Raw genomic sequence first — 24,156 nt, 5'->3', positions numbered from 1 at the left:
ACTGTACAAACATTTACATTACAATTTCACTTTCCACTCGACTCGGATATATTGATTCATCGATGACGAACGACATTGCCCGACTAATGAGATGCCTATGTATCGCATGAATAATAAATCAACTTTATAAATATCGTTAGTCGAGCATAATAAGCTTAATCGATCGGAAGCGAATTTTGGTGGCTCAATAAACGTAATATAATATCCTGCAATCTATAACAAAGAACATTTTAATAATGTTTTCGGATATACAATGTCTGCTCCGTTCCATTTTGTTTCATTTGATAAATTTAACAGAAAATCCAGATTTTACCGCACGATTTTTCTCTGTAAGTTATTTGCACATATTTAATAAATTTTTTTTTCTAACGTTCACCTTTCAAATAGCTCGATGAGTCTTCGTCGTGAAAATTATTTCCGCGAGCTTCCTTGGGTGGAAATTTGGGGATGGGAAGAAAAAAAGGAATTAGAAAAAATTATGCTAGATTATGCAAGATGGGTTTTCGATTTAAAGTTCTGTACTCCAAGATACCTAATGTCAACGAAACTGGGGTTGAGAAAGCTTAGGATAGGATGAGGTGGAAGGGCAATGGAATATGAGGAAAAGGTTGAGAGCAGATGGGTCAAGAAATGTTGGATAGAGAAAGAGAAAAACAAATAGAAAGACAGATATGGTAGAGAGAGAGAAAAGTACTATAATAGAAACGGGTGAGGGGTGGAAGCAGTCGAGTCGTTAAGGAGAGAAGAAAAGAACTTAGAGAAAAAGATTAAATTAAGAGACTGGGAGATACAGAGGCAAGTGGAAGAGAATAATATAATAGAGTCAAAGTATAAAACAGAAAGTATAAAGAGTTAGAGAGAGACGGAAATAGACCGGAATATCTAAGGAGGGCAAACATAGATAAAACAGATCGAAGGGGATAGTATCAGAGCCCTGATAAATCTGAGATGTGGTAACATGGAATCGGAGAACATGTATTGGTGGGAGGAAGAGAAAAAAATGTGTTTGTTCTGCAAGGAAGGAAGGGATAATTTGAAGCACTATGTGGAAGAGTGCAGCAGTATAAAGAAACGGTTTATATAAAACTAGGGAGGGATAACAGGAAAAGAATAGATAAACTATGGAACGATAAACTAGATACAACCAAAGAAAAAATATTAAGGAAATTATATAGGGAAAAGATAGAAGCGGAGATGAGAAAAGATAGGCGAGAGCAGTAGTGATAAATAATGGCGAGTTTTAGCGTGAGAAATGATCCCGTCAAAATTGTTGTGATTGACGGGCGATGTGTGGATGGATGAGTGTGTTAAGGAACGTATTGTAAACCAAGTCCACTTCTTGGCAGCAGCCGAAGTTAAATAAATAATTATTTCCGCGAGCTTCCGTCAAAAATGAAGATACTCGCAACGTTTATATTGACGGCGCACGAGCCCGAGTGTATCTCAATTACTTTACGCCACGAGCTGCATGAATAACGTGAAATTTTCCAAGCTATATAGATGCACGTCGATAAAATCGATCGATTTCGGAAGCGGCAATAAAGGACGCCATATTTTTCTCCAAACGAGAAATTCGCCGAGCCGCATGCACACGTGCACGCGACCCCGAGCGACGATCCCTATCCGCGTTATCGATCCACGATCGGCCCGGCATCGCGATCCTGGAAAGCCCACGCGCATCCGTTCGGTCTTCCGGCCACCTCAGGAAGTAGGCGTCGGTGACCGAAATTGATAGTGGCTCGGCGTCGAAATGATTCGCGCTCGTTAATCATCGCCTTACGTCCCATCTGCCGCGCGCGCCCGGTGACTACGAAACTCGACTCTCCCGCCAAGATCATATCTCGCGACGTATTAGCTCCAACATGATCTCGTTAATTAAAAGTTATCTCGTCGAGCATTTAGAGAAGTTTATCATTATAAGATACGTCCCGAGAGAAGCAGTGTACGATTATATATAACGTAATACGAACACAGTATTATAGGATCTTCATGTAACACAGGGGATGCTTTTCGTTACATGAATCCGTGTTATACGAGTCGCATAGATTATACGTGGATTGTGTATCCATATAAAAACATGTATTTATAAAGCATGTGAGGGTTTATTATAAAAAATGTAAAATAAAAGAATATTGAGTATGCACCTAACGGTAAAATATTTTTTATTTTATTTTGAAAGAAACAAATATTTAAATTTTTCCATCGTGTTATACATATAAATCCGTTATATAATAATGTTATATAGGGGGGGGGATCTACTGTATATCATTTAAATAACTTGACACTGCAGTCATCATTTTTATAATAACTCATCCTTGATATCACATAATCGTGCGATTTCGCGCAATTGTCCCCGTAACTTAAATTATTTTTTCTTTTTCAAACTCGCGTCGAGTTTAAAAAAATATCAAAAGCCGCAGTTAGAGACACAAAGGGGTGTTTAATTTATGCTCCGTGTGGTGCGCGTATTTCTCGACCGCGCTGCATCAAGCCAGAAAATATTTAGCGATGGACGGAAGTTAAGCTTTTGCGTTCGCGTGGCACCGAAAAGCTTATCAGCGTTGCATAAACAGGAAGCTTAAAACGACGGAGCTTCGCGAAAAAATCGGAGCTCGGAGTCTTTCACGGCTATATATGAATCAACCGTGGCGGCCATGCACAAACTTGCACACGCGCTCATTAACGCGCAATCCGCCGCTCGTCGCGCGATAAAAATGTCATTAAATTATTTTTAACTATTAGTAAGTTGCAGGTGAATCATTCGATTACGATCTTCTTGATAAACGTTAGAAGCGACGCCGCGGCGCCGTCACGTGAACGCCGCGCGACACACTGGCTATTTAATTTGCGTCTCTCGCAATTTACGACGCGCGCGGCGTGACGCGGATCGTAACGCGATCTTTCCTCGTGAAAATGAAAATGGTAGTACGGGATGTGCGCGCACACCGCCGTAAAACTGCACTCTCAGCATTGAAATATCTATTGTGGCGTTATGAAGTTTTATGGCATAAATTCCCAGAGAGACCCAATTAGGCCAATTAAGATATTGCACTTTTCAATTTCATATTGAAATAAAAACAAATATTATATAAACAATTAAACTTTCATTTCTTCCGGCTACACTGAGAAAAAAAATTGTTAATCCCAAGAAATATTTAGTCCGATACGTTCAACTAACATTTTAGTTAGTTAACTAAATATTAGTTGTTTCAACAATTTATTTCGTTTCTTCAATCAAGAATTAATTAATTCAACTAATGTTTAGTTAACTAACTAAAATGTTTAGTTGAACGTATCGGACTAAATATTTCTTGGGATTGACAAATTCTTTTTTCTCAGTGTATAATTGGCAAACACTCATCGTGACCATTGCTTTTGTTCCTCGTCGTCAAGACGTTAATAACAACCATAACAACGTTTGCCAATTATAGCTGGAAGAAATAAAAGGTTAATTGTTTATTATATTGTTGGCAATTTACGAATGTACTTTAGAAATATTATTATATACTTTTGTTATTTTTACATAAAGTTAGAGAGTAATTTCGAATATATATACTTGAAATATCGTCGGAATATCGGAAGCGGAAAGATAAACACAATCTTCCTGCGTCGTTCGATCGATTGAAATCGCAAATTTGGTATAGAAAAGGCTCGATTTGCCAGTCGCGACGGCGCGGCGCGAGTCAATTTTCCCTCGTCATTTCGCACGAAATTCGCATAATATGACGTAGAACGTGCGCGGGATTGAGTGATTTTATTGTCGCGTTATTCGTCAAGGATACGCTTTCTGCGATCGTTTCGAGCGACGAGCGAGTCCAATCAAAATCGCGAAAGAAATCGGGCAAACGAAACGAAGCGGATAGATTTATTGTTACGAAGCTGCGAAAAATATATATCATAGCCCTATTGTTTATGAGAGTCGAAAGCAAAGCTCGTGAGAAGTAAAAAATTCTAGAATTTATATAGAAGAAAGCGAAGAGAGAGAGAGAGAGAAATAGCACGCAAAGTCACGGCAAACGAAGATTAATTTCGATCGCGAGGTTGAACCTAACGATCGTTTTCCACCCTTTGGGCCGAGAACACCGCGTCGAGATTCACGCATTGCCCCCCATGAGGGGACTGAAACGCACGTTTTCGCCTTCCATTCGCCTTCGCGCGCGTCACCGCCGTCGCCGCGTTTGTTCGATATACAACAATTAAGCGCGATGAATCATGCGTATATCGCGGCGCATCGAGAATATACATTTTCTTACCCTCTTGGCACCAGGTTCGTCGACCGCGACGAATCCGCGACGCGCGGAGGCGAGTAAAATCGCGATCGCCGATACTTCCGTCTCGCTTCGCGTCTACCGCTATTTCGTTAAACACGATCGCACGTCCCCGATAAACGTCGCGCCGTTATCCGGGGCCGCGGAGCGCGGGCTCTCTTCCGCCGTAAATCTTCGGCATTTAATTAAGGCGGTTAATTTATTGCGTTACACCGATATACCCCGTATCGGTAGAAGCCGATTGATCGCCGCCTTCTCGCGAGCGAGCGCGATTCAATTTAGTTTTAATACATGCTAAATTGGCGAGATTACGTCGCGCGGCCGAGCGGACGAGTAATTTTCACCCTGCCATCGCAATCGGTCGTGAAAAATCGCGCGAAACAACCGCGCATATAGAGCCAGACGCGGAGATTTAAGCTAATCCCTGATAACGATGATAACGCGAATCGCGCGCGCCGTTAAAGATTTCTCGTACGCGCGATAAAGAGTGACATTGTGCGCGACGGTAGCGGGCGTCTTCACTTAAGCGACAGTCCGGATAAATTATTTATATCGCGATACGCTTCCGTGGTGCACGCGATGTGCGAGCCGGTGCTGGCGATCGATGCGACGACGATGCGTGATCGAGTAAAGCTGATGAATGAAAAGAGTCCGCGAGAGAGGTTCTCGCGTACGTGACGTCGGCGCGCCGAGACCTCCGATCGAAATACTGTTTTCCCCCCCGAAAGATGGGATCAAAGCGGCAATCACGGAAGCGATATTATAATTACAGAATACCAATTACCGAGTTCAGTCAAGTGTAACATCTAGAATACGCGTATTTACGTATTTTTTCACTGCTCCTGCATATTTTGGCATTCTCGGTATTCAGATATCTTCTTAATTTTTAATTTTAATAAACAGCCGATCGCGACCTTTCGCTCCGCCGCGATAATCCGAGTTATATTGAATATCACAAGAATGACCGATGTGGAGATAATTATAGAGATGATTATAGAGAGGATTCGTGCAGCTCGTAACTATCGCCGATTATTAACGTCGTGAGATACACTTTTGCGAAATAAACCGGCGCTAATTCCTTCGGATATACGTGGATTGTGAGATCGAGCGCGCTAATAGGTTTCCTTCATAATTACTTCATGGCAGGCAGAGCGTTCGCGTTCACTTATCGCGCCCGACACATAAATCTCCCCGATACGATAAACTCGCAGTAAAGCCGCGCCGATCTCGCTGCAATATGCCTCTCTCGTCAACTTCATCGTGACGAAACCTTTTATCTCCTTTTCATCGACACGAAAGCGTCGCCGTTTCGTGCTCCCTCTCCGTCAGCCGCCGATCCCTTTATGACGACAAATTAAATTTCAGTAGAATTACACATACAAATTGCTCCCGCACGTAACATCGGAAAAGTAAAGGGTTTCTTATATAAATACTCTTTTATGCTCTTACAAATATTAATGGAATAAGCATTTTTATTCGCTTGGATAGCAGTTTTTCTTTACGCAATTTCCGTTCTAGAAGATATGTATATGAAGGATTGAATTAATAGTTATTAACTGGCGACTGTGTGTTGTTCCGGAAATTGCGGTGACGTTATCACAATCTTCTACGCGGCTAATATTTCCAATTCACCTTTGAATGCTTGTAAGATATACATCAACCACTAATAAACACATAATGATGACAATTCGTGACTAGCGCAATCGAAATATTTTAAAACGCTTGTAAAAGATTTTTGAAATATAAGACCTGTTCTTTTTAGCTGAACTTCTCGCACATCTCATCTTTTTTCTTTTTCCCTCCAACGTGACGAGAAAAAGAGAACAGACGAACCGTGCAAGAAGTTCAGCTAAATAGAACAGGCTTAAAGTATTTTTAGTAATTTTGCTTAGTCAAAAGTTTCTAGTGCAGGGTAGGTTGGCCTTAGCAAGAAATCGGCACGCATGAAAGTTCTCTTTCCCTTAGTGCACTGTCCCAGTGTGAACACCTAGCAAGAACCTTCTGAGCGTGCAAGCTGCCCTACAGATAAGAGATTTATTTATTTCTGTTTGTACGTGATAAATAGTAAAGTAAATTCTGTTTCTCTGCTGTGCGAAAGAGCAGTTCGTCATATTATTAACTAGTCGTTTTGATATTTATTTAAGTTAAGAATTTCGTTAAGATACTTATTTATTAAGTTTGTAGTTAGACACGTGTTAGCGTGCACCTTTTCGTTCGAATTATTTTCTTGTAATAGTTACACGAAACAAAGAGCTTCGTATATTAGATTAAGTCTGCGAGCCTCAACTGCCAACCTGGCCATAATTTAACAAAAATAAATGCCATCTATAAAATTTTTATTAGCTATTAGCTAGATAACAATATCAAGTAAAAAGTGTGATATTCAACGCAATAAGGTAAACTCGGGTAAGATGGCCAACCTATGTTCTTTCAATCTAGCTCGTCATGAAACATCGAATGAACATGGCCATCTTTCCTCTATGGCCATCTTACCCGAGTTTACCCTACCCATGAGAATTTAGTCTTATTTAATCAAGTTACATAATATTTTATCATTGTATACTTATATGAAAATTCATGACGTACATGATACAAGACACACAAAACTCGCTATAAGGCAGGCAACGTGTTAATTAGATCGATGATACGAAATACGTTTTACCCCTGCGCACACGATTCTCCGGAACAAACGCCGGCGACAAATATTTCGAATAATGAATGCAAAGAGGAGAATACTTGACGGGAAATTGGATCGTTTCGCGGCCAAACGCGAGCGAGTGCGGAACAAACATGCATGTTTTCGAGTAACCGGATCGAATTCGCGGAGAGAAGTCAAAACAGCGCGCAAATTGATAGGCCTGCCTATTATTAGCAGCGCGCGTGCACGTCTACCTCGAGGGCACGTCTACTACGATCGACGTTAACGGCCAAACAACGGCGAGCCGCGATCAGGCACGTATGCCTCCGTACCGTCACGTACCCGATCCGCGATAATTCCTCGCAACGATCTGTGATTTGTTGCGTGCTCATGCCCGGCGCGTTTTCCCCGCGTGCTCTCCCGACAGTTTGATCTCCGGCATCGAGATCGATCGACTTTCGTGCTCGTAATAAGGGCACCTCCTCGAGATGAGTCATACCGTATCCGCGAGCGCGCGCGCGCGAGATTTCCGTGCTTTTAACGAATGCATTCAACAGGGTCGTCATTCTTCCGGAGGAGGCATTCGGAAGAATTCCATTCTCGTCGGCGAAATCGCGGAATTAATCGCGAGGAGAATCAGCAAGCTCGTGAATGTTAAAATTCGTTACTATAAATTACGACGTTGGAAATTTCTGCGGGCCCCGTATCTCCGTCGTTATCGGAATGACAGGGGAATGGAAGCGATAGCGCTTTCATTTGTACTCGGGAATTTCGACGCCTTAGCAAGTTCGAGATTAACTTCGTCGTTATTTAATGATCGCGCGAGAGAAATAAGGGGAAAACGAAAGAAACGGCTAGTATATATTATATGGAATTTAATAAAATAAAGAGGCACGGACGTTAATGCGAGTGATTCGAGACACCGTGTTTTCGAGACGCGAAGTAGCATCATCAATCAATTCATCGTCGCTTCGCGAGCAAGTAATGTATAACGCCCATACACACGCGTGCAAGTGCACCACCTATATATTTAGGTGCCAGGCTTTACGCCGGCTTCTCAAGGTAATCCGGTTTTCCGCCTTCCGATCTGGTATAATAATCCAATCTTTTTTATGACGTTTTTCTTGCAGCGCGTTCGATCGCACTTTCCGGCTTCTGAATCGCGCTCGCCTTCGCGCGACCGCCGCCGCGCCGCGGCAAGAAACCCGCGTTACTCCCATTTTTCTCACCGTCACCTCCTTTTTTCACCTTCGAGAAATTAACGGCGATTATTTTCCATGTTTTTCTCAGCCGCGGAGGTTCGACACGCGCGAACGAGCGCGCCAATTGTTGACGATGCTCCGCTTGGACGTTGACAGATGAAAGATTTAACTCGGCAGTGATTTATAGCGTGATAAATGTCACATATAAATCAAATAATATAATTAATGTAATATAATAACGAAATGAACAATGGATAAACACATACGATAAACAGCTACGTATAAATCTGAGTGTAATCTAATGTAAAAATATGAAAAGTGCGACGAACAAATGTATTTGCTGCCGTATGAAATTCCTCACTATTCACCTTGCTGTCGCGGCGGAAAATTGCACGAGCGCCGAGATTTTCGCGCAAAATCGCACCCGTCGTTCCTGAGCGCGCATAAATCGACGCTAACAGAGCGGAGCACTATTGTTAATGAAGTGCACAACTTGCGTAACCGCTTGTCGCATTCGCGGTCTCGTTTACCATTTCAAAATTACGACGATAAATCGACTCACGCGCGGCGCTCACGCGCGCGCGCACACGGTGCGAAATCACACCGTTAATTACGGGTCCTCCCCGCGGGTTCCTCCAGATCGTCGAGATGCGGTAACACATCGGCAACGAGAAACACGGTCACCCACAACACTGAATCGTCGTGAGCGATCGCGTAAACGCAGTGCCACCGCGTCAAGGCGCGGGTTACGCCCCTTTAATTAAAAAATCTAGGGCGCGCGATACTTAGCGCTCCCCTTAATCACGAAATTGACGGAACGAGTCACGCACCCGCGTTTGCGAACCAGGCACACCTTTATTTGCGCTGCACGGTTGGAGGAAAAAATGGGGGGAAGCGGAAGAAAACGGGCTGACGCGGATGAGAGAAAAATTGTTGGCGAACACGGGAAAGTTATCGTGATAAGACTGATAAGGCATGATTGAGACGATCTAGCGAGAGGGAGAAATTCTATTTATACAAATCAAACACCACGAAGTGATATTAATTTACATGATTTTGATGCGCGGTTGATTCATGTTTAAATTTTCTATCATAGAACGAAGAATGATAACGGAGCAATCGGAGGAAAATTTCATTGTTATATGAACTAATAGAATTATTACAAATGTAATTTATTGCTGAACGTTAACGATTTGAAATTTGCATCGTGTAAAAAGATCTCCAATCACGTTTCCAAATAAATCACTGGAGAGATAAACGGTTTCTCTTTTCAATTCAGTTCAATCAATTGCGTAAATGATTAAATTAAAATTCATAGCTGATACTAAAAATTGTGATTTCCAACGTGCGCGATTAAAAGCGAAAAATCTTGATACCTTTCGAGATTCAGGGCGGTTTCTCTCTTCCTTATCGAGCTCCTTGCCGGCGCTAAACCCGATTCGCGGCGAGCTCGCGAGAGCCGTGGCGGTTCGACCTCGCGGAAGTTCACGCTCGCGCACTCACGGAGGAGGAAAGTCACGTATGTCTAATGTCGTCGGCTGGAAACCGGTTCGGCGGAAAGTCCGTCGTGAAGACCTTGAGCCGCGAACGCACTCACCGCCGTCATCGTTGCCGTCGAGGCGCGTTTTCCCTCGCGCGGCGGGGAAGCCGTGCACAAATTCTAACGTGCAAGTTCACGGTTTCCCGATCACCGACGCGAGTCGTCCGCGCGAGTTCTCCTCGATCGCCGGAATGTGGATCGCGGATTCGATCGCCGCCGCTCGCTCGCTCGCGAAGCGATAGCGACCGGTATCATATCGCGTCTTGTTACGCTCGATATCTCCGCTCTGCGCTCGAAACCTCGTGGATCCGCCACTTTCCCTTACGAGCGAGAAGGAATGTTATATCGCGCGGCTTAATTTTTAAGCATTTAAATTATTCCATAATCTACTTTATATTCCTTAATCTACTTCATACGATGTAATTACGTCTTAAATGTTATATATTATGTATCGATTATAATTTTTAATATTTCTGTGATTTCGATATTAATGATATAAATGATGAATTTAGTTTATTTTATGTTTTATGAGCTATCTAGAATTTTTCGTTTCATACGTGTTCGTTTTACAGTGGCCAAATAAAACAAGTATATAAATGTTATAGAATTTTAAATTTTACATAAAATATGCACGAATAATCGGAAATATTATAATGTGAATTACTTCGATGTAAATGTGATAAACATTAAAATAGATATTAGCATAAATTAATTGTATTCTCACGGCTTTCCCTACAGCGTTGAAATTATTAAACCCTGCTTCTGCGGATCTGGAAGCTACAATCATTACGTCATCCAAATATCCCTTCGCATAAAGATATTCCTATATCCGATAACTGACCTTTATCTGGATAAATGTAACATTGAGTTCGCAGCCCCCGACTGATTTTGACGTCGGCATTCTCGCGTAAGCCTTTGGAGCCCTTTAGTGCTTTAGCTTCAAAACTATTTCAGCGGTACTCATCTCCTTCCAAATGGAACTACTAATACCGTCGGAATTAGAATTCCGAGAAGGCGCATGGTTTCATCCAACAGCTCAAAGGCTTAAAACGCTAATGCTCTTGCCCGATCTTAGGGTACGTGTCCCAATAGCGTTTAGCGACCCGCTTGTTGCCGAATATCCGCGTCGCGCCCATACAACACGCTAAACGTGTAAATCGCTCGCGATAAGAAAGCTCCATATTCCACGTACTGCATTAAGTACAGCTATCTGACTTTAAGGCACGCGCCTCCCGTCGCGCGCCTTTTAACGGTAAACGCTACCGGCTGCCTCGAGACGAGGAAATCATCTCAAGGTTGCGAGCGAAATAACGGGCTTTAACATACTTATCTCCTCCGCTTTGCATATACATCTCCGTGTTGTTTTTCCAACTTTCGACAAACACACAGTTTCCTTCTCAGATAAACGCGCGACTGTAATCTGCAAATCCTTTTCTTATCTACATTTCAAGTTTATGCACGCCGTATGTACATCAATATTGAGCGATTCACTTGCAACTTAAACGTGATATTGCACGGACAAAATGAAGTATCCCGAAACAAATATAAGAGAGAGAGAGAGAGTGTGGAGAACTTTACATAAATATTCCAATTTCTCGCCGTCTCAGAGTGAGCGCCGTTCGCTTCTTGAGGCTCTCTTCTCGTAGAAAATGGCTTCCGGCTGACAGAAGTTTTCTTAGAAAGACGTATACAAACGTTAACGTGAATTTTCTTTGAGACCTCCCTCGGAATTTTCTTCAAGTCGCGAAAATTTTCCTTCGCCCAAGCACAACTGAATTCTATTTGTTACGAACTATTGTAAAATTTTTAATACCAATTTAGCGATACGTTGAAAATTTATAGATTCTTTCGTGAAAATTTATTCGAGAAATTGTAACTTTTTAAAATTATTTTATCATGTACAGTGAGCGCATTATGCATCGTATAATCGTCACAATTCTTCGAAATTGCAATATTTCTGTCACATCCCGCCATGCAATCTAGATAAAACACGTTTCACTGATAATAGATAAAGAGAAAACGAGTGTAAAGTATTTACTTTAAAGTATTTTATAGTGTAAAGTATTTACTTTTAAAGCAAAACATTTTAAAAAATACACGTATTTTACAAAAAAATAGATATACACCTGCAATTACATTAGGTAAAAACGGAGTTATATTATACGGCACGTGATGCTGAAATTACTCGGCGCAATTTCCCATAACGAGCACTGAAGTCGCGAATTCCGTTTCAAACGTAATTAACAGCGAGGATCGATAAACGATCGCGATTTACATATTTTTGCAGTTTCAAGCCGCGCAAGTTATCTTAATGCAAATTCTCCGTCGTTTGGATCACGATATGTATAATATTCTATGAAGTCCAATACTATTCACGGTATAATAATACGACGTGTGTATCATGAAATTCTTTCTCACCGGAAATTAAATTCTCCCCTGGTCCCGGGTGCCTCGGCTTGAATTTTTACACGTTGTGTCCCTAAATCAATTGGTGTGTTGCGTCGAATTTTTATGTCGTTTCTCGATCCGCAAAATTTTCGACCCTCCGTTCAGCTCTTTTTCGTAAAACAGTCTTCTGATGTTCTTCTTCCGTCTCGCCACTTTCTCACAAATAGCGATTAAATTTCGTCGGAATCGTCGGATTTCCGTGGACGGTCACGAAGGAACGATTCGCAGCCGCGGAAACGCAAATTCACAATGACGACGTCGAATCGCGAATCCGTTCGCGTAGGCACGAACGGAGAAACACGAGACGCGGGGTCGCGGGAATTGTGTTCTTTGTTTCCCTAAAACCCGCTCAACCGCGACGGCACATTTAGCAACGCGATATTTATGCCGTACGTACGATAATATGCACATTTTTATGCGAGATGCTCGCTCAGCTCTCTTCCTGCATTTGCTCGTTTTCGTCGCGCGAATGACGAATTTTTCGGTGCGTACCATCGCAGAAATTTACGCTGAATTTATCCCCGCCCCCCCGCCCCCTCCCTACAAATCTGCGGGACAGAGAGGGGGAGGAAGGTATAAAAATTCTTTTATCTAGCTATATTTGCATCGATTTGAACGAACGCCTTTGCGAATACAAACGAGCCAGCGTTATTTTTATTTATATATTTGCCTTGATTTTAACGAACGCCTCGGAACACAGAGCTACGAGATTTTTATCCAGGCGCTCACGATGATTGCAACGTGCGCTTCAAAGTAATACAACGTTATAACGTCGAATTCACGGATAAGCAGCCATTTCTTATCAGATTTTTCGCTACTAATGATTTTTATTGACAATTTAATTTTGCGATTAATCGATATGCTATCACATTGCATAATACGAACACGTGGAAAAATTTTACCTTGTTCATTTCTATGCGCTTTATCTAGTCGCACGGAGGAGCGCTATAAAAATCGCTTATCAGTGCGATTATTCACCCGATGATCGAGTCATCGAAATCCATTATCGAATAACGCGAAAAACACGCGCGAGAAAAAAAATACATGGCATCTTTACCGAAGCGGCATTACTTTCTTTTTATACGCAAACTCGTATATTGACGGACGGTTGCACAGTCACCTATTAGCATACGTGTCATTTCTACGAACATCTGTTAGGTCAGTTAGGTCAAGGTGCCGGTAAAACAGCTAATAAAATGTCCGTACTATATGTTTGTGCTCAATTGCGCACGTTTGCTTATCTCGCAAAGAAATTATTAAAAGCAATTCTCTCTCTTAAATAACTTAACAGCAAGTACAAATTGCCTATAGTCCGCATGCAGGAAAGTCGAAGTTAATAGACGAGAAAACGATTTTCAGTTGATTGCTGGTCGTTAATTGTCCGGTAACCGGTTCTCCGATATGGTGAAAAAAAAAGAAGTACTCGTACCAAGATGAGTCAAGTTAAACGCATCATCTGTGCCCATGAACGGGGAATCGTTCCGCGAAATTGTCCGTAAATCTCTTTAAAAAAAAAATCCGGCACGCCGTAAATTGGCGATTAAAATTCGGCGCTTCTCGACGAAAGAAATTCGAAGGATTCGCTCGATATGTTGTTCGCAATTAATATCGCGGACAAATATCGCAGCGGCGTTCCACGGCGTTGTGTTACCGCACTGTGGATATCGATTGCGACGCCTTTGCGTCCTTATGACGTACCCTCTCTCGCCAAGAAGCACTCTGACCGGTCGCTCACCCCTGCCCGCCCCTGCAAATGCGCCCTGTACCATCCCCCGTGAATTAACCCTTGTGTAACTAAAAAGAAACCGCCATTCTCCCGTGAGAGTCAAAAGAAAGATCGGAGGATCTCTCGTCAAACGGATCTATAAATGTTTCCCGGATAATTTTATTAGAGAACTTTGTGAATTACAAAGTTCTCCGTAGTAACTCCATTTGACACTTCCATCGTGATTTGATATTTCAATCGCTCTTGATTATTTATTTTCAGTTAGATGCAAAGAAACAGAGCTGAAATAACTTGTAAATTAAACTACATAGGAAGACGATAAATACTTTATAGCATATATGTTTCAAGCGCGAAAATATTCAACAATTTTTCTGCGGACTTTGTTGGTAAAGTGTTGCGTTATCATCTCGTTATATTTCTCAGTTTCTCTGTTATATGTTTATAAATTATGTGCGCCGTGTACATTTTTTATTTCCTCATTATATATACGTAAAGCGTTTCATTATTCTTTTTTTTAACGTCACATATATAATTTTCATACCTGGAACTTTCTGGACTGTATTTCACTATTCTTTTCCTCCTACGACTTTTCAAGGAAAAGAAAGATCGTTGCTCAATGTTCCGAAGATACAGTATGCAGATCGCGATCGAGGAATTCGATCCTCGCGAAATGTTCGCGGAGCGCAGGCAGTTCAGCGAGTACTTTCACGTCTCATCTCTCGACGAGGGTTTCTTCTTCGTCCTCAAGATGCTTATCCATTCTTGCGCCTCTCGATCGCGATCTTGGGATAACGCACGATCACCCGAACTATCGAATTTCTCGACAGCGCGACCTCGAGAATGTCTACTTAAGACGATGAGCAAACTATGTCGTGCACATACAGTTATTTACAATTGGCATACATTTCTGGATAAAAATAATTCCAATTTCAAGTCTCGCGATATATGTACAGATTTCCGGATTTTCGAAGATATACACGACGCAATAAAAGAAAAACTGTTTTTACCAAGATTGATTTAATTTTTCTTAGTGATTTAATGGCAAGACTGTCATACTAAGAAAAAAAATTTGTCAATCCCAAGAAATATTTAGTTCGATACGTTCAACTAAACATTTTAGTTAGTTAACTAAACATTAGTTGAATTAATTAATTCTTGATTAAAGAAACAAAATAAATTGTTGAAACAACTAATATTTAGTTAACTAACTAAAATGTTTAGTTGAACGTATCGGACTAAATATTTCTTGGGATTAACAATTTTTTTTCTCAGTGTAATAATGTTATTCTTGTAAATACTGCTCTTATTTTCAATTTATCCAAATTTTCACTTTGTATAACGCTCAGAAGAATTCGCCGATCTATAATCAAGTTACGCAAGGTCCGTCCGTGCATCTAAGATGCGGCGGTCGCTCCGATTTTACTTTCGACCGCTGACACAGTCGCTGGTGACCGACGAAAGCTGTTCAAACTTTCACGACGGTATCGTACGTACGCGACAGGCGTGCTAATGTTAGAAAGGTCGTATACGTTTTCAAACTGATTCTTCAAACATGAGCGCTCTTGGTCGAGATCTACTTACATGCCGAATTAAACGAATCCAAGTTGAAGGGCGTGAAAGCGAAATTTATTATTTTCCCCTAATTTTCTTCAGCATTAAATTAGAAATGCGATCTTAATTATATACGCGCTTCGGGTAAAATGCGGCGTGAAAGCGTGAAACGCGGCGTTCGAGGTCGTCGAGCATAATTAAATGTTTAAAAATTCGCTGCTCTTACGAAGCCTAACAGGCCGGCGAATTATGTCATGCATAATATATTATTACGTTATTCCCATCTTCGATTATTCGTGGGAATTTCGCGATATTATAAGAACGTCGCGATTATCCTTAGGAGTACGATTGGTTGATTAAGACGGATTATCCGGCGAGGGAGACAGCCGCATGATCGAGCGCAAAAAGCACGAAGTCATTAGCTGTAAGTGGTGACGCAACGACACCAACCTCGATCGTCTTTGATCAATTATGGCGTAATCCTTGCATCATCCTTGCATTCCGTAAAGCAACGAATTTATAAACGGCGAAGCCTTCCCGAATTTTTCTACCCAATAACTTATTTCTCGAAAAATTATTGGCTTGTAATAATAATTGTTTAATATTAAAAGACACCCACTGAATCAATTATAATATAATCACAACAAGCAATAGACATATGCAAAACTATGGTATATACGTGTATTTCTGGAGAATGTAAGTTGAAATTCATCGAATTTCGGCGCCGCAGTAGGGAAAGAGGCCCGGGCTTTAAATATCGATTGAAATTTCGCGGAGGGCTTTGAAATCCGAGGGTCGATTTCTCAATTCTCCGTTATCCACCTTTCGAAATTTGCACTGAGAAAAAAAAAGTGTCAATCCCAAGAAATATTTAGTTCAATACGTTCAACTAAACATTTTATTAGTTAACTAAACATTAGTTAAATTAATTAATTCTTGATTAAAAAAACGAAATAAATTGTTGAAATAACTAATATTTAGTTAACTAACTAAAATGTTTAGTTGAACGTATCGGACTAAACATTTCTTGGGATTAACAATTTTTTTTCTCAGTGTGATCGATCGAAATCTCCTCCGTACGTCTGCGTTCTCTTCGCGGGAGACAACGGCGTCCCTGAGAAGAGTGGACGATCATCGTCCGTCATCAAGTGCGTTCGACTTCCAGTCGGAAGGCCGTCCGGAGAGCTTTCACCTCACGATCGTCCTCGTCACGAGCGCTCTCGCCAAGGTCGTTTCGAGGATGTCGCGCGACCTCTGCGTCATCATCCTAACTGGAATATGCATGCGGCTTGTGCGCACTTAAGTGCACTTCGGCTAGATAAGACGGATAAATATTTAAGTCCCGACTAAGGCGACCGGGCACGACAGGGCGCTATAGTTTCGCCTCGCCGAGTGCCTTCTGTCTCGACTGCGACGAAATAATCACGAATGTTTGATAAACATTCGAGACTCAAGGATATTAACCAGACGTTGGCGTACTAAAAACGTGGGAAACGGACGGCAAGGGTTTCGGAAAGCATTGCGGATGCGCCACGAATTTAACTCTCCGTCTGTATACGTTTTCTTTTTTTACACCCTCGGCGTGTATATGTGGGTCTGTAACGCTATTTTTCCTTTATACTTTAAAATATTTTAAAAAATCTGAAAAAATTCTTAAAACGTCTGTCTACATTGTACTTAATGATTTTATAGTCATTTTGACAAATATTGTTTATTTAATATATTCTAGCAGGCTTGCAAGTTGTACAGTTACGAGCAGATATTTTGGCTCGGACCCACGTATACAGACGGAGGGTTAATTTTAACATCGTCTCGCAAGTTCGAAAGAAAGGATTATTTTTGAAGAATGGGAAAGTTTAAAAATATTAACGACACACATTCCTAAATTAGTTCATCGCAAACGAATGTATACCTCACGGACATATTTAATCGTATATTATCGCTCGGGGCGTTGGGCCTAAAATATATTTTATCGAACCGCCTGGGCGTAAGCAAAAGTTGGCCAGCGTATAGCTGTGTGTTTTGCAGTCGCTCGTGTCGGTTCCGCATAAATTTAAAATTGGTGCAAGGAAAGCGATCGATCCGAGGTTGGATTTTGGCAGCGGGACTGTTATGATTATCGTGTGCGGGCCAACGATTGCGTCGGTCGGGCTCGGGTGCAGGTGTTAAGCCTTATCGACCGACCGACTGGCTCTGCAATTGCCCGAGAAGGACTTGACCTCGACTATTGCCCGGCCGCGATCCGTTCGGCGTGTACGATCGTCGTTAATCGGCATCTCGTTAGCGTAAACCCCTTTACTGCGCGGTCCACCTAGAGACCAACTGCACCGCTGCAGTCGGCTAACTTCGAGCGCCTGTATACCCGACTAACCCGGATTCGAATCGGAATACCTCAGATTTGAACCGACACGATCGCTTTAGATACTTTAGATATGGATCAAGGTAGAGGATCAGATTGGATTTACTCTAAGCTCACATCCCGAACCATTAACGTGAGAACCCCGGTGTATATATTTTGCGCTTGAGAGAAACATTTGCTCGATACTTTTGTGTGACCGGGACTATAGAGAAGCCGCGATTCGCGAGGTCGAATCGATAACAGCCACGGCGATCGTTCAAAGCCGCGTCGCGTCTCTTTCTCCGCGCACGGTCGCGCGACGGTCGTCGAGTGGTAGAGGGTTAATTGAGAATCCGCGATTTATGTCCGTCACATCGCGCGAGTCAACGCTCTCGTCCTCGTTTCCACCTCGGCCTCGGGGCTGCGATCCAGCTGCTCGTCTTCTGCTCGGCACGCGACGACGAGCTTGCAGGGGAAAAAAAAGGACGGGGATAGAGGCATAGAGGCGATGCACGTTGCATCGTTCTTCGTTCTCGCAAATTTGCCGGAATATCTTATCACGTTCACGAGAATTGCCATCGATAAGCAAGTTCACTCGCCGGTGTGTAACGTTACGTTATAAGCGTATCATGTATTGAGTGTCGCAGGACAGGTGTAATATCTTTTTACAAAATATACGATATATATATATAGTTACTGCAGTCTAGCATTAACAATTATTTTGAACTATGATATAATTTATGCTGTATAAGAACGGTTGCTGCACGCAATTACGTGTAGAAATATTGTACAGTTTTTTAATGAAATAAACAAGAAAGTAATATAATTTATATTCTTATAATTTATATATCCTCAATATGTTCCTATCATTCCTCTCTCACGTTAGCATTATGAATAAATCCATAGAAAAAAAAGAAGTATTAGATCCAAACTTATACATATATTCGTATATGTATACGCGACAATTTATAATTTTCTTATAAGAATTTCAACCTTATCGTTTCAACCTTTTTTTCGGTTGAACTATATAAAATACTTTGTTCAAGCAAGTTTTCTATACATAATTTAAAACGGCCAATTTTTGAGCATTTACAAGATGTTAAAATTATATTTAATAATTTTAATAGTATACAGTCGTTAATGTTTCGTGCCTTACTTGGCCTTCTTCAGAACAATAAAAAACTAAACGCATTACAATGCATTACAATGCATTTAGCTTCTGCTTAGTCGAGCGAGATTATTTTGTCAAGTTTTCTACATTTAACGCAATATAATCTCATTTCCACGTTGAAACTAAAGATATTTTTAAATCAAGAATATTTTTCTTTTTGTGTACGACAGTGTCGTCGAAAGAACTCGATCAAAGCAGCCGGTGCAGAACAATAAAAAACTAAACGCATTACAATGCATTGTAATGCATTGTAATGCGTTTAGTTTTTTATTATTCTGAAGAAGGCCAAGTAAGGCACACAAAACGTTAACGACTGCATACTATTGAAATTATTAAATATAATTTTAACATCTTGTAAATGCTCGAAAATTGGCCGTTTTAAATTATTTAGCTTCTGCTTAGTCGGGCGAGATTATTTTGTCAAGTTTTCTACATTTAACGCAATATAATCTCATTTCCACGTTGAAACTGAAGATATTTTTAAATCAAGAATATTTTTCTTTCTGTGTACGACAGTGTCGTCGAAAAAACTTCGATCGAAGCAGCCGGTGCAGACATTCGATCGGCAAATAATAATTCTTCTCCCGCGATGAAATCGATCCGGCGTAACGCTCATTTGGACGGTGGCCAGCGACCGGAGGAAATGCAATTAAATTTCGGACGCGTGATCTCATTGCCGGGAATCAGGTTGGAGAGACGAAACCGACTAGAGCGGCGGACCGGCCGATCGATTTCCTGCTTCGCGACTGCTGGCGGTCGCCCTAACTTGGCGTGTCGTATATGCGAACAGAGCCATTCGTCCCTTTTATCAAACGCAAACGCCCCACCCAAAAGGGCGATTTCTGACGCGCACAAGACCTGTGTCCCACTTAACCATTTTTTTTTCTTGTCCAAACAAAATTATCTTCGTCCCGTGATTGCTAAACCTCTCTCTTATCGCGAGCACTTTACTTTGCAAACGGTCATCCTTGATCCGGTAAAATCGAAAGTGTAGGTATTACGTCGAAATAATATGTTACAAAATATCCCCAAGTATTTCGCCATTATCGAAACGTTGTGTTTTTCATCGTTGTATTATATTTGCGTCGTGCCACGTAATATTACTTTATCTCTACTACATTTGTCTGCATTTTTATTCGTTTTTCCTATACGAACTCGAGCCGCACAATGCCCGATTTTGCCATAGCAACGCGTAAATTAATAAATCGCGCATCTCGCTTTGATTGCGCGCGATTGATTCTAACTTTTTTCCTCGCTACAATTCATCGACGACGTATGGGGTATCCTCGTGTTACACAAGAGACACCGGCGAAGCGTTCAGCAGCCTCGCGTTTGAAACACACAATTCCGCACAAACCAACGGCAGGAAATTAAAAACGGAAATGATTAACTCTCCCGGGATGTGACTCGTTGCGCATACAAAATAAAAATAAAAATGGAGAGGCAACGTGGAGCCGCCCTTTGTGTGTGTGTAAGCGACGATGCATTTTCGCCGCAATGTGGAACGCGACGAATAAATAACGATGTAATACTGCGATACCGTTGCAAAACGCGGGGGACGACAATGCGATTGTGTGCCACACACCGTGTGCAGATGGCAATAAAATGCATATTTACAGCGATTGCATCGGATCTTCGGCGGAAGAGAAAAAAAGGGAGGGCTGCGATTGAAAAAGTTTTATTGTTCAAAAGTTCCGATTGAAGAGAGAGGAAGAGACCATTGTGAGTCACTCCGCCGACCATGAAGATTATGACTAGGCAATTTCTCCGGTCGAAGGATTCGTTATCGATGAATAATACATCAGCAGGAATTAGCAGCTATATGCGTGTTATATGTTGAAGCGCTTAATTTGAGTAACACTGAATTTTTAATTAATGGTTCATAATTTTCTATTCTCTAATGTCGTTCGTAATATTCTATTAAATCTTTGAAAGCTGCGTGTCATTTATGATCTTCGAGCTCTAAAGAATTTACTGGCTCAATCACAATCACTCAATCACTGATGTTCCGAGAAACGTAATAAAGTGTCACTGCGTTTTTCTTTTTTTTTTTCGAGAAACACCGTTTTAATACGCGGAAATATTAAAAAGTATTGCACAAGTGTTTGCACAGCGCGCAGTTAATCACAAAATAAATAAAAAAAAAACGAGGAAAATCGGCCGTGCAGATTTATCTTATATCAACCATCGCTAATCTTGAAGCACGAGAAAACGTTAATCGCAGTTAATCAGGATGTACGCGATAACGGCGAAAGGAGTGGATTATTACAAAATTTACGTTTATATCAGTATTAGACACTTCTTTCGCGTATCGCGATACTTATCGCAAGATAACAATTTTATGAGCTGTCGTTGTACGTTCGACCAGACAATGGAATTATTTCGATAATCAGATATTCAAATCCTCATAAAAGACGCATATTATCTATAAAATTACGCGTGATGCTTGTCAATTCTGTCTGAGAAAATAACCCGAGGGGGAATTCACAACCCAAAATTTTGTACACCAATGCCGCTAGCGACTCATCGTTGCTTTATCTTTCTTTACGTAGAATATACATCTTATATTTTTAATTTTATTCTTAATCTTTTTTTGTGATTCATGATATTTCGACAGTGTATGTACATCTTATAAGGTTATTTCGAGGGGGAATTCACAACCCAAAATTTTGTACACCAATGCCGATTTTTGACATTGCTGTAAAACACTGCCGACATTTTCGTACACTGCCGACAATGCTTAGTCAATACCTACAATGCCGTCAATCCTATATATAAATAATATAAAATTAAGGCAATGCCATGCAATTATGAACACTGCCGCGTATTGCCCATTTTTACGCCAATGCCACCTCTATCAAGTTAACCCCCCACTATTGCAAAAAAATCCGCACCTATTAAAAAATTTAGTGCTATTTATGTGCTAATTTGTTGCTCTAGTCCGGATTTTGTTGCTCAAGCCGTTTAGCAAGAAACGGCGATCGAAATGGGGGGGCAGCTTGTCGTCATAATAAAAAACCTATAGAGTGCTCAAATCCAAAAAACAAATTGAACCAGAACCCAGAATTGAACAAACACCAGAATTTGTTGCTTTTTTGTTGCTCCAAGATAACGTGAAAACATTTTTTAAATATAACGTTTTTTTAGAAAATACGTAGGGGAGACCGGGGCTAACTCGACACCGGGGCAAACTTGACACTAGGCTTTTTGCCAATTTAAATCTATCGTAGAAACTTACTTTTCCTACTGTAAATGCGTCTTTATGTGCCAGTATTATCAACGAAATTTGGTATAAACATTCTGAGTTATAGTGTAATTTTTAACGCGACATAAGCGTTTTTGATAGTAAAAAGTAATTTTTCTGATCTCTCGAAAATGGTCTACTCTTTCATCGAGCTTTCGGGCAAAACTAAGCGACGTACAGCAAAATTTCCTTAAGTAATTTTGTACCTGAAGGAATGCTCTTTAAATATGTACCATTACATTTGCTTGACAGCACTATATATTGACTACATAATTATATCTTTTTCGAAGTATATTCAACATTATTAACTCGTAAAAATTGTGCCAGTTAAAGAGATACGTACACCTAGAAATAAAATCGATTATTAAAGCTTGATATTTTTCAAATCTTTGATGTTTTTATTTGTTATGCTAAATAAGGTTGTATTGTATTACTACTGTATGGACCAGGAGTGGATCAATCTGTCAAGTCAGGTAAAACACCTTGTTGCTTAATCACTTTAAACTTTCCTTAAAACTTTAAATGCGCTTTCTTGAAATCGTGTTTTTGAAATCGGCACCAGATATATCTTGAAAGGTTTTACATCGATTTATTTGAAATTGAATTTTACATGTTTACTCTACATGTTAAAATGTTTTTATCATATTGTAAAAGTTTTTTATTTTATACATTTCTTTGTTCGTAATTGCAAAATTAGTGATTAAAATTGATATGTCTGTTTCGAATACCTGTCATTTTGTTTAGAATAAGAATTTTTCAAAACAAATTCAGAGAAGATATTTGTATAGCTATTTCGGCTCATCTGGATATATATATATATATATGTTTTTATAATAATAAAATCTCTTATTTTTTAATAAACTTTATACAATATATTTTTTAAATGTATTTAAATGTCAGATTCTTTTCTTTATCGTTTTAAGTGTATGTACCTCCTTAAACAATAATTACTGAATAGAACTTACGATGTATTTCAAAGAAGCCATTTTAATGGATTTCTTTCTTTGTTCCTCTCGTATCTGCTTCTGTTACAAATCGATAGTTACAAGAATTAATGCGAGATTGTAATACATTAATATATTTTGACTGTGTTTATAAACAATGTATATATTTACCTAACATGTGCTAAGACGACTGCTAGCTCAGAAACGCAACGAGAATGAAATATTACTATCGTGTGTTATTTCTGTAAGCAATATATATACTATTGTTATCATACTAATTGCGTCATTATTTTACGTAAACCTAATAGCTACATAAATGTTCCATATCTAAACTACTGGAATTATATGTATAATTCATCGCAATAGCCGTCATTTTTTAAATAACCATACAATTTTTGTCATAAGTGTGTCTAAAAGTAGATGTATAATTTATGTAAAAAATTCAAAAATTGTCTAGAACATAATAAAATTATTAAAATATTGAATTTAAATAATTTTTGTTAGTTTTTTTGTTAACTTTATTTATTTTTAAACATACCTATGTAATTTTCTTTTTGATAAAATATTTTTAAGTGGTATTTCTATTTCGAGATGATAATAGTATATAGAGATAAAAATAGCAAATCCGGATTATAATAGGTACATCGTAATCTCGCTTTTGCATGACCAATTTTCACAGCGTATTTTCGACAACTTTCCACAAGAAATGCATGCTGCATTGTTAAGTTTTTATTACTGTTTTTGCTGATTACATTTATTAAAGTGGCTAGTTAAGATATAATTAAGTAAGGTATCGAAGATATAATAGTTATTGAACAAATAATAAAATGATACGATCGCGTGTTTTTACGGCAAATAATACAATTTTAAACAAACACTTTAAAAAAGTTTGGAACCCGGTGACAAGTTTTAAAGTTGTGTTGTATGACATTGAATCATATTACTCATTCCGCGAGCGATAAAGCTCAATGTCGAACATTGTTACAAATAATTGGACACACGTTCGCATGATTCAGTAAGTAAAATGTTGCGTTGCGCATGTATTTGCCATTATCGTAGCTAATTACCTGCATTTAACTGCTACTT

At 40.1% G+C, this 24,156-nt stretch overlaps 1 protein-coding gene across 5 annotated transcripts in view; it reads right to left on the bottom strand.

The window, feature by feature from the left end:
• LOC139811110 (beta-1,4-glucuronyltransferase 1) overlaps positions 1–24,156 on the bottom strand; it is a 50,382-nt gene that overhangs the window by 13,580 nt on the left and 12,646 nt on the right. The window contains exons 1-2 of one of the 5 annotated variants that reach the window (XM_071775179.1): positions 23,242–23,298; positions 23,092–23,151 (exon numbers count right to left, since the gene is read on the bottom strand). The exons of 1 other annotated variant lie outside the window; for it this stretch is intronic. The gene's annotated coding sequence lies outside the window, so the exon portion shown is untranslated. Of the gene's footprint in view, positions 1–8,476; positions 8,502–8,638; positions 8,765–9,484; positions 9,688–23,091; positions 23,152–23,241; positions 23,299–24,156 lie in introns of those variants that run through there. 3 more of the 5 variants (XM_071775180.1, XM_071775181.1, XM_071775182.1) reach the window with 3 other exon arrangements.

Source organism: Temnothorax longispinosus, chromosome 4 (assembly GCF_030848805.1).
Source record: "Temnothorax longispinosus isolate EJ_2023e chromosome 4, Tlon_JGU_v1, whole genome shotgun sequence".
Classification (NCBI taxonomy): Eukaryota; Metazoa; Arthropoda; class Insecta; order Hymenoptera; family Formicidae; genus Temnothorax; species Temnothorax longispinosus.
This window is presented reverse-complemented; position numbering and strand designations above follow the sequence as displayed.